Raw genomic sequence first — 13,513 nt, 5'->3', positions numbered from 1 at the left:
GAATAAATCATTCCCATCTCCAGAATTCAAGAGTGAAAACACCAACACAAAAAGCTAAGAAATCCTATCAAAAAATCAAGGAACTAGTCAGGCCTCTAGCTTTAATTGGAGACCTGTCTAGAGCACATACTTGGATCAAACTAACCACCTTTCAGGATGCTTCCTACAGATGCTGGACTTTACTTGCTCTGCTTCGAAAGTACATTCAAATGTTTCGAGGAGGTTGGGAACTCTCATGGCACTGATGCCCAAACAGATATCCTACAAAGGAGGATATACAGCTCCCAAAAGAGTCACTTAAGAGTAGAGGTAACAAATAACAATTATCTTTGAAACGTACTGCCTATTGACTCTCATAGTGGCTGCTACCACCTTGGTGGAGCACACAAAGCATTTGCATCACTCCCCATTTCTTATCTTATGGCTACAACATAAGGTTGCCAAGGCAGGGAGTATCTCGTGGTCTCTTTTCAAGGCAGACAATGAGCTCTTTGTTTTATTATTAGAGTTCCATCACATTAAAGTGTTATTGATAAAAATGAATAAAATTACCCATGTGGCTCAGATGAGTCAGTGCTGCCTCATCACAAATTTTCCAATAAAAATAGAGTTAGGGCACCTTCACTGAAACATAAAAACTGTCATGGAAGAAATTCTTCCACGTGTGTGTGTTCTGATTATCTTATGAAGTGTAGAAACCCAAAGTTGCACACACTCTACTACACTCCCTACCTACACAAGCCAAGGTTTATTCAGCTTTTCTCCATTTTAAATGATGTTTAAGTTTCATCTCATACTTTCATCAATTGCAAATTTCTCCAATTATCTTTTATTTCTTCTATTGATCCTATATCATCTAAAATTCTTCATTCCTAGTATAAAAACTCCTTGCTTCATGTCTCATACAACGATCCCTTCAATGCTCATTTCCTTGAGATGCTTTTAATCTTTGCTGTCTTTTATAGACCTTCCCTATTTTACCCATTTTGTTGTGATCAAATCTCCATAACTCAATATTGTTTAACTTTTGCCAATAATTTATTTAGAGATTTTAAAAGCAGAAGCATGTGGGTGTCTGTTATGACCCAAAGTCCCAGTATCTGGATCAAAATGGGACAAGGTAGTGGGAGAATGAAACACATTGGATCATATTCTCTGAGGAGGAAGCACACTTCAAGGTGTTTTCCTACAGATCATTACCACAGGGTAGGAGGTAATGGAACAAAAAACCTTGGAGAAATCACAAACATTAGAACTAGCATTGATCAGTTAATAATGAAATTTCTGTAACATACAGACAGGGTAATTGGTGGAGGGGAGAGACGAGTGTGATAACATCAAGAAGCTGAAAATGCTGGTGACAGCAGGAAATAAGCAAATCTGTTCTGACAGAGCAAGAATGGATGTGAACGTCTGCCACATTAATGATAACTAGAAGAAACCAGGCAACTGGCTTTTCTTTCTCTCCCCCTCCTCCCTGCTTTTGGTTTTTGGGTTTTTTGGTGGGTTTTTTTTTTTTTTTTTTTTTTTTTGTTTTTTTTTTTTTTTGTTTTTTGTTTTTTGTTTTGTTTTTTTCTGGTGGATGCAGTTAAGGGGGCAAGGAAGAAGGCAGGTTATATAATGTGGACAAGATGACTGATATTTGTTGTTTGCAGTCCTCTTGGAAAGACACATCTGCTGAAATAATAAAAATACTAGCTTTATATTTCCCGAAAATCAAGGAATAAGAAAGCTCTCTGTTGTTATTGTCATTAAATATTTATACTGCTGCACAAAGAATAGAACACAGGTCAGGGCACAAATGTTGTATGCAAATATTGTAAAGGATAGTCCAGACCCAAGAACATACCAGTAAAATAAAAACAAAACTCAAAAGATTCTGGAGGAAAACACAAATATAAGCCTCATGTAAAAAACTGCACTGAAAAACATCTGTCTATTCTCTCTCTTTTAATCAATCCCATCTTCCCACCATCACTGAAGAACCCGATTAGTTTCCTGTCACCATAAACCCAGAGTTCACTGCCCAGATGAGGGGAAAATAATTTAAAAATCCCACTCATGCCACCTCCTTCACAAACTTGTCTTTTTAGCACAGATTCACCTATGCTCTCTGTCTGTATGACCTAAATTCCATTCTCCATCCCAGCCCTCTGTGTCTCCTGCCACGGGAATGACCAAGAGTCAGAAGTGGCTGGGGGACAAAACAGGTGTGTGAAAGGAAGGCATTCAGAGCCAAGAGCTCTGCTATGGTGCCCTGGCTACTGCACTCCTCCTCTCTGGAACTCCTCTGATGTACAAGCAAGGGACTAACTGGTTCAGATGATGGAAACCATCTTAGGATTCTGCATTTCAACAGCAGGTGTTCGCTTGAAACAAATGCACCGCTATACTAGGTTTAGCCCTGAAATCCTAAGTGAACTTGATCTTTGTGGGGAGAAAAATAAAGGTTAGAGGAAAAGGAAGACTGAATAACCCCACAACCTCACCATCACCTACAGAAGCCGTTTTAGAAAGAATGAATTGAAGAAATTAAAAAGTTTTTCACTTTAGAAACACAAACACTTTCCTGGTGCAAAAAGTGTTTTTGCTTCCTAAATGAAATGCACCTCCCATTTTCCCTAGATGGTAATAAAACATACAAGCATTTTGTAAGCATGTCTGTAGGTGATCCTTTTGTACTTCAAGGCTCCAGAAACATAAGCCACAAAGAAATTGGGAACTTTGGAGTCTGCAGCTCTCCACATCCCAGGTTCTGAACCAGGCAAGCCATATAGAACACACCATTATCCCATACCTCTGGAACATCTCCAGGCAGTCTCCTTAAAGTACCAGAAAAGAAGGGAAAAGAGATGGCATGCAGGCTGTTAAACGGGTGCCCTCCAGGAGGCTACAGAGGTTTCCATCCGAAATCCACTCACCTTTTTTTTAACTAAATACTCACCTGGATAATTTATTTTCTTTTAGGAAATTAACATTTCCAATTAGAAAATTCTTGACCCAGATCCAGTGCTCATTAATCAGTGTATATTACTGAGCACAGAGGACTAATACATCTGTGTATACACAGACATGCTCTTCCTTCCCTGAAGCACTTTGATGTCCAAAACAGTGGGCCACAATATTTCAGAGATGTACATGTAGCACAGCCTCAGGCATACTGCACCTGCTGAAAGGGTTGGCTAACTGCCAAACATCTTTCTTTTGGAAAAAGCATTTGCTTTAATATCTGCTAATTCCAGGAAGGGGGCTGTGCTCTTCTTGTTTGGCTATGTCTTTGCATTTGTAATGAACAAAAGAAAGGCACAAGGCAACCATCTGTGGGTGCTTCATAGAAAAATAAAATCCCGGTGGGCTTCTTATTACAAGGAGGAAAACAGAAAGACTAAGAGATAAAACAAGCTGAATGAAACAAGCTAACACCCTGAGCGCACTTCTCTGCAGCAGACTTTTTAAGCATTCCAGCCCAGACAACCTGGAAAGTCTTTGAAATAAAATTTGAAATCAAAAGGTCTCCCCAAAGCATTTGATTTTCCTTACAACAGTTTTGTTCTATCTAGTTTAGAGAAAGGGAATCCTACTCCACCCTACACATTTTTATATTCTTAAATGGAACATAGCCAGGGCATCGGCCAGACACCAATGGTCAGATATATTAGAGGCATTTGCATTTGGCAATTAGAGATGATGAAGAATACACTGTAATATTTTGAAATAATAAATATTTCCAGTTAGAATAGCAATTACATATGCCTCTATGATCAGATTCACTCAGCACTAGAATTCATAACATAAGGTAAATAGAATTTTCTAAATACCTTCCCTCCATGTGTTATGCTATTTCTGTCCATATAAATAGCACAGTTAACATCAGCAAAAAACCAACACAAACTGCCTCCAAATACAGTCTCACATCTCTTAACTTTATCAGTGTCAAGATTATTACTAGCATGAGCCAAAATACAATGCTTTTAGTATGAAACTAAGGCTTCACACTAAAACAAAAGAGTGAATCAGCAAAAGAAAACACAGCCTCCCCCCCATACTGAAGAGTGAAGTACCAGACTTCTCTCTGGAGATTTCCAGTAATGAATTCCGGTTTTAATTGAAGATGCAGCCAATCCATGAGATCCAAATAGGCCTCCCTCTCTTTCTCTCTCTAGGTGATGCTGTGCAGGAAAGAGCTTTTAAATCAGGCAGCAAGCATAATGAACTTCAATTTCCCTTTGACAAGGGCAAAATTACAAACATACACTTCACTTCCAGACAATTAATTAATTTGTTTACATGATTGCTTTGCTTTGTTTTACTTTCATGATTGTTTTCCTCTTCCACTTCTTTTAAACTTTTTAACTCTCTAAGGTGTAGGATTAGCTTTTGACAATTCATCCTGGTCTCAGGAATGGAGACATGAAAATAAAGCATTTTTGCAGCAGGGAAGGGAAGCATTTCCCTTCAGGGTTATTGCTAGCACCTAGGGACACTGTTAAAGCACACATGCCCATTCTGTAGAGGACAGCATCAGCTTTTGCTCCTTGTTAGCAAGGCAGACATAGTTGTTGCCACTTGGAAAATGTTTGCCCACTTATTAGCAGGAAAGGATGGACCCTCAAACTGCTGGTGTTTGCAAAGACCACAGGCTGACAGTCAGAAATAAACGTGACTAACTTCCAGGAGCAAAAGCCTTCTCCACCAATGGGATGTAAAGGAGAAGGCATTGAGGTAGCCAGCCAGAGCCAACAACCACAGGTATGCACACAAATATACAGCCTCCCAACACTGTGCTCCCACTCCTGTGGGATAAGGAAACTACCTCAAAGCACTTGGGAGGAGTAGTAATGGAGAAAAGAGAAAAAGCAGAGTGGATTCATTGAGGACAGGACTGATAGATTTGAGATAGCGAATATAAATAATTTTTTCTTGTAGAAAGAATGTTTCTTCTACATAACACCACAGACTAAATCCCTCTAGCAATATCAATACTGTCTACATTACCACAGTGGTGCATGTTTAATTTGATTTCTGCTGCTACAAATATAGGCCAATAAATGTGACAACACATCTGTTATTTACTTGCACTCAACACAAGCATATTCATGACATTTACTTTGCCAGTTTTAAATTTAACAGCTTTCCTTTTATTTATATCTACTTAGTGTTAGTGAAAAGTGCTCTGGTGACTTTCCATATACATGTAGTAAGTGCAGCACATTTAGCAACAGTAAAATATTCCTTGGCTATGTACCATTACTGCACACATTTCTGATCACATAGAATGAAAATATTTTAAAGTGGTACAAGATTGTTACATCCACTCACTTTGAGTATAACTAGTAACTCTGTGCAGCTAAATCATGCCTGCAGTTGTAGCAGTGTACAGAGTGCAGCAGATATCCAGGAACTCATTTCAGTGCTCACTGAGTTGCTGACACACACTGAGGGCCTTCATAGACCGTGACTTGCATCACAATGAGGATTTCACATGAAATATTGGCTCATTCCTATCCTCTCCATCCTTTCATTATTCTTTTGGAGTAAAATATGAGTAGGTGCGTAAGAAGTCATGAATACAGATATAAAGGAAACACCACAAATATTACACACCAGATTCTTGTGAGCAGTGGGAGACCTTTTCAAAGTAGCGTAGAGAGGTGACAAGGGCATCCAGGTCAAGGACATGAGCACAGAGCCCCAACAGAGAACAGTGCCTTGCACACACTCGTGCTGCTCACATGCAGGAGCCAGGGGCTAGGGCTGTGACAACAGAGCACAGCTACACTGCCTTGCTCTTGCACTGCCCCTGAGCTAGGTTGTCAGTCTTCTGTCTCCTGCAGCACAAATCTAGTGTTACAGTGATTAAACCATATAAGTTTGCAAATTGTGTTAGACAAATTACAGAAGACCAAGGAGGGAGATGAAAATTCACAAATCAATACAAAAGTGCAGAAGTGAAATTACAGCAGTAAGATGACTTTTCCTGTCTGACCTCTGGCTTGGAATTCTCTGCATTTTCATGGTACAACAACTAGAAAAAACAAGCTCATTGACATTTGACAAAGCTATACAACTGCTATACATTCCTGTAGTGTAGCCTTTTTCTTTCAGTATTAGTTATAGCTGTTAACTGCACAAAACTGGCTCCTTAAATAAAATATCAAAAGCATGTTAGAAAAACTCAATAACTGTGCTGCGTAACAATAAAGCCCTCAGCCCATGGTCAGATTTTACCATGTATGGTCTCAAGTATGGTCTGTTGCAACAAAAAAACATGCTAGCAAATTGAAAACCATACCACAATAATCTGCTTTTCAAAAATACAGTGTATAGAGAACTATGCATATCAATACACTTCATAACAGTAGGACTGGGGCACACACAGCATGGGGTCTTTTAGAATCCATTTTGTAATTTTGTAGATGTAACAGCTTTGCAGACAGAAAGAATAAGCAGTGCAGAGGAACCAGGTATTTATCTATTGAGGGGATGTGGATACAGCAGCCAAACTGCAAACGTGTGTGCGTGTGTCTGTTGGGGAGGATGGTGGGGGGAAGTGGGACAGAGTAAGACAAGATAGCTCACACTGCCCAAACTTGCTATCCTGCACTAACCTGCTACCTACTTCCTAACCTGGAAAAACCTTGCTAGCTCTGCTGAGGACACACAGTTGGCCTTCAGTATCTAAGGGGGCCTCCAAGAAAGCTGGAGAGTGATTTTTTTTACAAGGGCATGTATTGACAGGATAGGGGAAAGGGCTTTAAACTGAAAGGGGGTAGGTTTAGATTAGATACAAGGAAGAAATTCTTTACTGTGAGGGTGTTGAAGTACCTGGAACAAGTCTCCAAGCAAAGCTGTGGATGTCTCATCCCAGGGAGTGTTCAAGGACAGTTTGGATGGGCTTTGAGCAGCTCAGTTCAGTGGAAAAAAATCCCCCACTAAAGAGGGATTATACCTAGATGATCTTTGAGGTACCTTCCAACCCAAACCATTCTATGATTCTTTGGAAACAAACATGACCTTTAACCACTGCTATTTCAACAAACTCCTTCCTTCTTTGCCAGAAGGATATCTGATAAAGAGTTACTTACACTGGAAACTGCTGAATTTGAAAACTAATGGAAATAACTCCTGCCCCTCATTCTTCCTACATTTTCACAAGCAATTTATTTTTTCTTCCTTTGTTTTGGCTTAGTCTGCTGTTTTGCCATTTCCTTCTCTTTCCCATTGCTTAGATGAAATGCCAACAGCCCACTTCTCACTGCTTTGTACAATGGCAACCACTGCAGAAAAGGCTGTAAAACTTGGCACCAGTAGCATGGGGCAGAGGAGGGGAAGTGCCATTGCCTGTGGGGATGTCTTAGAGAAAGAGGAATTGCTCCTTAGTTACCTGCCCAAAAGCAATTTTCAAGAGGTGTGAGGGAAGCTTGGAAGAAGAAATGAACAAATACAATGAGCAGTTTAAGGCTCTGTCATTTGTTGGGTGTCATTCACACTCAGAGGACTATTTTACTTAAATAATCTATCATTTTTCATCTGTCTTTCAATCTCTAAGCTACTTTTTCAGTTACAATTAGGATCTGTCATGATGGTAGCACTCAGGGAGCATATCATAGGGGCATATATAAGCTGGTATCAGACATTACTACCAAGTAAGCCTGTTCTCTATGCCTTCCTACTAGTTCTTCTCTGGTCTTTAACCACCATCTGCAGTAAACCAAAACAGTTTTACAAGTTTCTCTCAGGATCAGTTTGCTGTTTATATAGACAGCCTAGCTAAAAGTTTTCCTGAACAAATATATTTGTTTTATCTTACTGAGTGTTTATGTCACAGATTATTCATCTCATCTTCTTGCAATTATTCTATTTTTGAGCCAAATTTTGAAACTGAAAATCTCCTGAAGGCGTTCATTGTGTCACTCAACCCTTTTATAGAAAGGTTTTCTGGGGTAAGTATTATCAAAACCTTATTCCTGGAGACAGCTGTAAACCTACTTTGTTTCCCACAGCACCCTGGTAAAAGCCCCACTGTGTCAGCACAAAAAGGTGTAAGGAAACTAAACTACAAATCTGTGACTGAAAGGCCTTAAAGGTACAGGCCACCCTGCCCCATAGCACTGGTGGTAAACCACAGGAACTGCCATCAGGACAGCACAATGCTGTTATGATAATTATCTCCTAAAGACAAACTGGACACAGCTTCCCTCAGTTGCCTGCATCTTGCATTTCTCCTAAAGCTCTGTAATAAAGGAGAGCAAACTAGAGAGATGTAAGTTACTGGTAGCAGGAGCAACTAGCACACTTCCCTTGAGCCCCTCTTAACACTGATGGTAGAAGCGAGCATAGACAGACTGTTTAGTGGTGTAAATCCACACTAAACCCTCCAATTTCACTGGAATCACTAGAGGTTCACACTAAGCAAAACTCCAGGAATATGCCTCTAAATAACTATGTGCAATAGGTAAGACACTTTAGATATTTAAAGTTCACAAAACTGAGTAAAAGCAACAATGAGCAAAACTGTCAGATTTACATGATAGATACATTTTTCTTGCAGAGCATCTTAGAAAGGTGTTTAAGGTCATCCAAATATTCCCTCAGAGTAATGGAAAAAAGCTGGTTCCCTGAATTTTTTCAGGAATATTAACATTTCATCAGTGGCATTTCTGAACAGGTAGCAGCCCTTGCCAGGGCATGCTTATCCATAGAACTGAAGACCACATTCAGCTCATTTCTTTAAGATCTTTTCACACAGCACAAAACAGCAGCCAAGTTAGGTCACTCAAAAGCAGGATGATTGTGATGGTTAATTTAATTTCCAGAAAACTGGTATCTATTCTACTGATAGAGGATTTTAAAAACAGTAGGTTACATGCCTCAGAACTTCCATTAGGACTATCAACTAATCAGTGGATAAAAGATGAAGTCAAATTAGATGACTTCCAATTCCCAACAGGTATCTGTGTACACTACAAGAAAAGACAGTCATAGTCCAGAGATAGTCAGACTGCCTTCACCTTGTTGTGCACACAAAACTGTTATACAAATTTGAGATAAAACATATCTGCTCAAAGTTGCCTGACAGGTGCTCAGCCATTCAACACGAAAATGGACAGCCAGCAGAAATTATGACGGTTAATGACACGCAAAAGCTCTTCAGATGCCAAAATAGGCTTAGGGACATTTGAGAGATGCTTGCAAGAAGCATTTTGATTATACAACTGAAACTACAAGATTCAACTAGGAAAGTGCTTCAGCTTTGGGAAACCATGGGACCTGGTGTGCCCTTAGAACCAGGGTAGATTCTTGTAGCTTTGAAACTGGGTTCCCTGAGAGATTACAACGAGGGTTCCAACCTCACCACATGTTCTGGAAATGAGGCTAGAGAATTTCCTGCCACATGAAGAAGTTATGGTAACAGAAAGGAAGGAACATTAAGGACATTTATTCTCTGCCCTAATAAGTCTGGCAGAAACATTCAGTTATTCTTACCAGGTTTTGGGTGATGCATAACACAAAAAATTAAGTGCCCAGATCTGTAAGCACACAGAAGCAATATACATGTACTAATTATCAAGATGCACATCAATGGCATGACTCATCAGAAATAAATGAAGCTACTCTCAGCAATATATTTTCCTCAAGTAAAGATACTTAAACAGGAAAGCAGAATAAGCTAATGCAGGCAAGCATAAAGCAAAACATGAGATTTCCTGCATCCTGCAATTCCTACAATAAGCATGAGATTCAACCTGTCTCAAAATCCCTGCTCACAGCCCTTAAACCAATTTATTCTTCTTTCCCTATCACATGCAGAAAGACAGAGAAAAGCTAAATTGAGGTTGAACCCCTTGTTCACTGAAAACAAAGCATCACCATTTCAGATTCTCACAATGAGCTTTGCAGACATGGGAGATGCAGGAACAGACCAGATAATGCCCCACTCAATCTGCTTTACTTCCCTAAACAAATAGCAGAAGCTTCACTTCCTCATGGTAATTAAAAATTTCCATCTTTCCCAAGACCATTGAAGCGTTCTGCATTTAAGTCTAGAACTGATAACCTCTCTAACTCTACAGCCCTCAACCAGCTCAACTTCTACTTTTGATCTGCCTTAGGTAGATGGGCAAGACCTGAACCAAGAGTTAGTTCATGAAACCTGGCCCCAGAGATCCAGCTTTACCTTCAAGGTTTTTTTTTTCCCACCCCTAATTAAACTTGAATTTACACTTACAAATACAGACCATTCTCATTCTTTCTCCCTAAGCACATGCACAAACTCATATCATACACATATTTCTGAATAAATACACATATAAATATGTATACTGGTTTAATGCAAATTTCAAAGGCCATTTGCATGTCAGGTATGGAAATGAGTCCTGAACCTTGTTTTGAAGGTTTTCATTACTCTGAAGAAGAAACTAGCTCCAAACAGTCCCAGAGAAAATAGGCTGTTGTTAAGGGCTGCTGAAGCACTAGGTTTCACTAGCTACACATCAGTGGTATGTAGATGTTCATCTGTCCACAAAGGTTTTTCCTCTTCTCTGCCAGACTACTTACCCACAGAGAGCACCTGTGACAACAAGGTCATTTCAGTAGCTTTTGGCACATTATTCTTTTTGAATTATAAATTATCTGGGCTTCTACCTTTGACCAATGCATTGTGTGCTAGCAGAGCACGACTCTGACTCCTAGTAATGATCTGATGTTGATTTTACTGACAATGGAAACAAAAAAGTAGTACCTCAAGAGACTGTATTTGGTACTGATTAATGCAGAAAAATTTGGGGTTATATCATACCTTTTAATTTCTAGGTATTACAAAGTATTTAACAAAACCGTATAATTGGTATTTGAAGTGAAATAGCACCTCAGCAAGGGAAAACAAAAATCAGCAGCTACAATGAACTTGAGAAAAGCTTCTTCAGTCTCAGGGGTAAAAGCAGAAGCTTTCACACAAGTTGTACCAACACATATTTTGATACTGGTTAAAGTAACCAGACTTATCTGGGTAAGTTAAGTGGCCCTTTATGCTGTCTTTGGTTTCCAAGTAATTGACATTGCAGTGGAGCACCAACAAAGGGAACTAGGAAACCTCTTGTCATTAACTTTTTGGTGTAATCAATTATTTTGTGATCTTTTGAAGATCCCAAGTAGGAAGAAACAGGAAGAATGTCAAGCAACAGTCTTGAAGAGAAATAGAGGAGGTGTCAGTATTTTTTTTAATCAATACAGAAATCCAGTAAGTGCTGCGATCTCACAGCTGCATACAAGTTTATCAAATAATTATAATTTGAGACTGGTCTTTGCTTTAGTGCCTAAAGGAAAATAGAACAAAGAGAATTCTACATCTAGTCTTAAGAGCCCACTGAAAAATCCAGGTGATTACTATAGTGTTTGATTTTGCTTCTGCTGCTGATGATATTTACCTGGACTCCAATACCTTGACCTGTGAAGCAATCTGTTGGAAAGCACAGTTTGCTTCATTATAGATAATGCATATATTCTGTACAATGTGAACTGTACAAATTTTAATGCTATAATGATACAAACACCACAAATCATTAGAGTTATTTATACCTGTGTGATTCATACAAAATACCACTAAGATCTGGCTAAGATTCCTTTTCCCCAGTAAGGGCCAGCACATTCAGAAGCCAGTCTTAACTCTAACCATACACTGTTATGTCATTGTAGGCACCCATGGCATATAACTAAGTTACAAAACACAGGCAGTCATGAGGCTGCTGACATTTAGAACTGTGGGGTTTTCACAAACATCTGCTTGACTTGGGATATGTAGGTGAATAAATTCACGAAGTCCAAACTGTGCTTTCCTGTGCTTTTTAAAAAAGTCAGAAGATTATCTTGCTTGACCCTAATAACCTGTTTTCTTTCAAGATTTTGTATACCTCTGTAAACAAAAACGTAGAATAAGAATAAAAGTTATCAATTATGAAATTCATCTGAATTTAAGAGTTCTTATTACAAAACTTTAACAAGCCACTAACTTTTACAGTCTTCAGATAGCTGAGGATACAACACTCATTTCTGCCAGCACTTCATAGCCATCTGTAATTCTGCCACAAAGATTATTTTGTTCTAATTTTTTTTGTTAGAATTTTTATTCTAATTTGTCACTGTGACATGGTCACACATCACACTGATCCTAGCTCTGCATTGCTTCACAGACTTCCTCTCTCTGCCTAACATACACGGCCTGTCTTTATTTTCACAGCCCAGCCTGTCTAGTTTTTCTCTTATTAAGAGATCATTTCTGATCTTCCAAAGATCTATTGTTTTAGTCTCCACTCAAAGTTACACATAGGCAACTTTTTGCCAGTCCTGTTCTTGACACTTGGCAGGAGCTCCCAATCAAATATACATGAAGTACTCCAGTACTCCCCTGCAATTTTCAGTTAAAAATCTTAAAAACTCTTGAAATCTAGAAATCACCACCCACAGCTGCCTTGTTTTTATTCCTGTCTTATTCCCTTCATCTGCCTATAAAGGTATATCTGTTGTCTTTCCCTAGGTTACTAGCGTAACACTCTTGATAGAATAAAACATGTTTTTGGTTGGTTTTTTTTTTACACATAAATTCAGTTACTGAAAAAATAACTGACACTCGGTTCCAAGTTCTGTAGCTCAGTATCTTTTTATCATTTTTTTTCAAACCATGTCTCCAATGTTTTCTTCTGAATAAAGTAGCAGGTGATAAGCACAAGAAGGTAAGCAAGAAACTACTAGAAACATCAAATAGAAAGTCTCTACACAGCTGGTTCTGAGCTAAATAGAATTTCTCACCACCTGTGATAAGGGATAACTTCAAACTACTAAATCCTCTTCCACAAAGCCTACACCCAGCTAGGCTGAACAGCTTCAGTGTCCTCACAAGTGAATAGACACATTCAGCACAGATGCGCCTGTTCAACACATAAAACCTGAGAACCCTCACTTTTCTGCAAGTTAAGATTTCCTTCACCCTCCTCCTCTTTTGCAAGTGTGTGTACATGTAGCCAACCATCCTACTGAAGAGCAGAGCTGCATCCTCCACAGGCAATGAGCTGCTCCTGCAGCTGTTAGCACAATATCTCCCCTGAGAGTGCTCTGAAGTGCTAACTGTTCACCATAACTTCCACAAATCCTCTTCTCATGGGTTTTTTTTTTCAATTTCATTTAAGAGGTGAACCCTAAGACAAGCAAAAATAACAAGTACCTTCTTCTACATATGTATTTTTTGAATCCTCTTGAAGAAGTTTTCCCTTTAGGTTTTCTTCTTAGAAATCAAACACATTGAGAAGTAAGCATCCAAATTTTTATTTAGTTGTATTTAATACATACACACAAGTATAAATAAATAAATATATATATATACACACACACATGCATATATATTTATATATATAAAACCAACCATCTTCAGATTGGCTGGATTACTTAAAACTGAATGCCTCTGCCTAAGAAGCTGGGGACTCAGTCAAGAATGTAAAAACAGAAATGTGCAGGGAAACAG

The 13,513-nt window shown here is 38.9% G+C and overlaps 1 protein-coding gene across 14 annotated transcripts in view; it reads right to left on the bottom strand.

Annotated features, from left to right (window-relative positions):
- The window catches only part of NRXN3 (neurexin 3), a 914,575-nt gene that overhangs the window by 203,570 nt on the left and 697,492 nt on the right, over positions 1-13,513 (bottom strand). The window lies entirely within an intron of this gene.

This window comes from Pyrgilauda ruficollis, unplaced genomic scaffold, assembly GCF_017590135.1.
Source record: "Pyrgilauda ruficollis isolate IOZ18807 unplaced genomic scaffold, ASM1759013v1 scaffold28, whole genome shotgun sequence".
In the NCBI taxonomy this organism is placed as follows: domain Eukaryota; kingdom Metazoa; phylum Chordata; class Aves; order Passeriformes; family Passeridae; genus Pyrgilauda; species Pyrgilauda ruficollis.
Note: the sequence above shows the minus strand (reverse complement) of the source record. Positions and strands in the feature narration are given on the sequence as shown.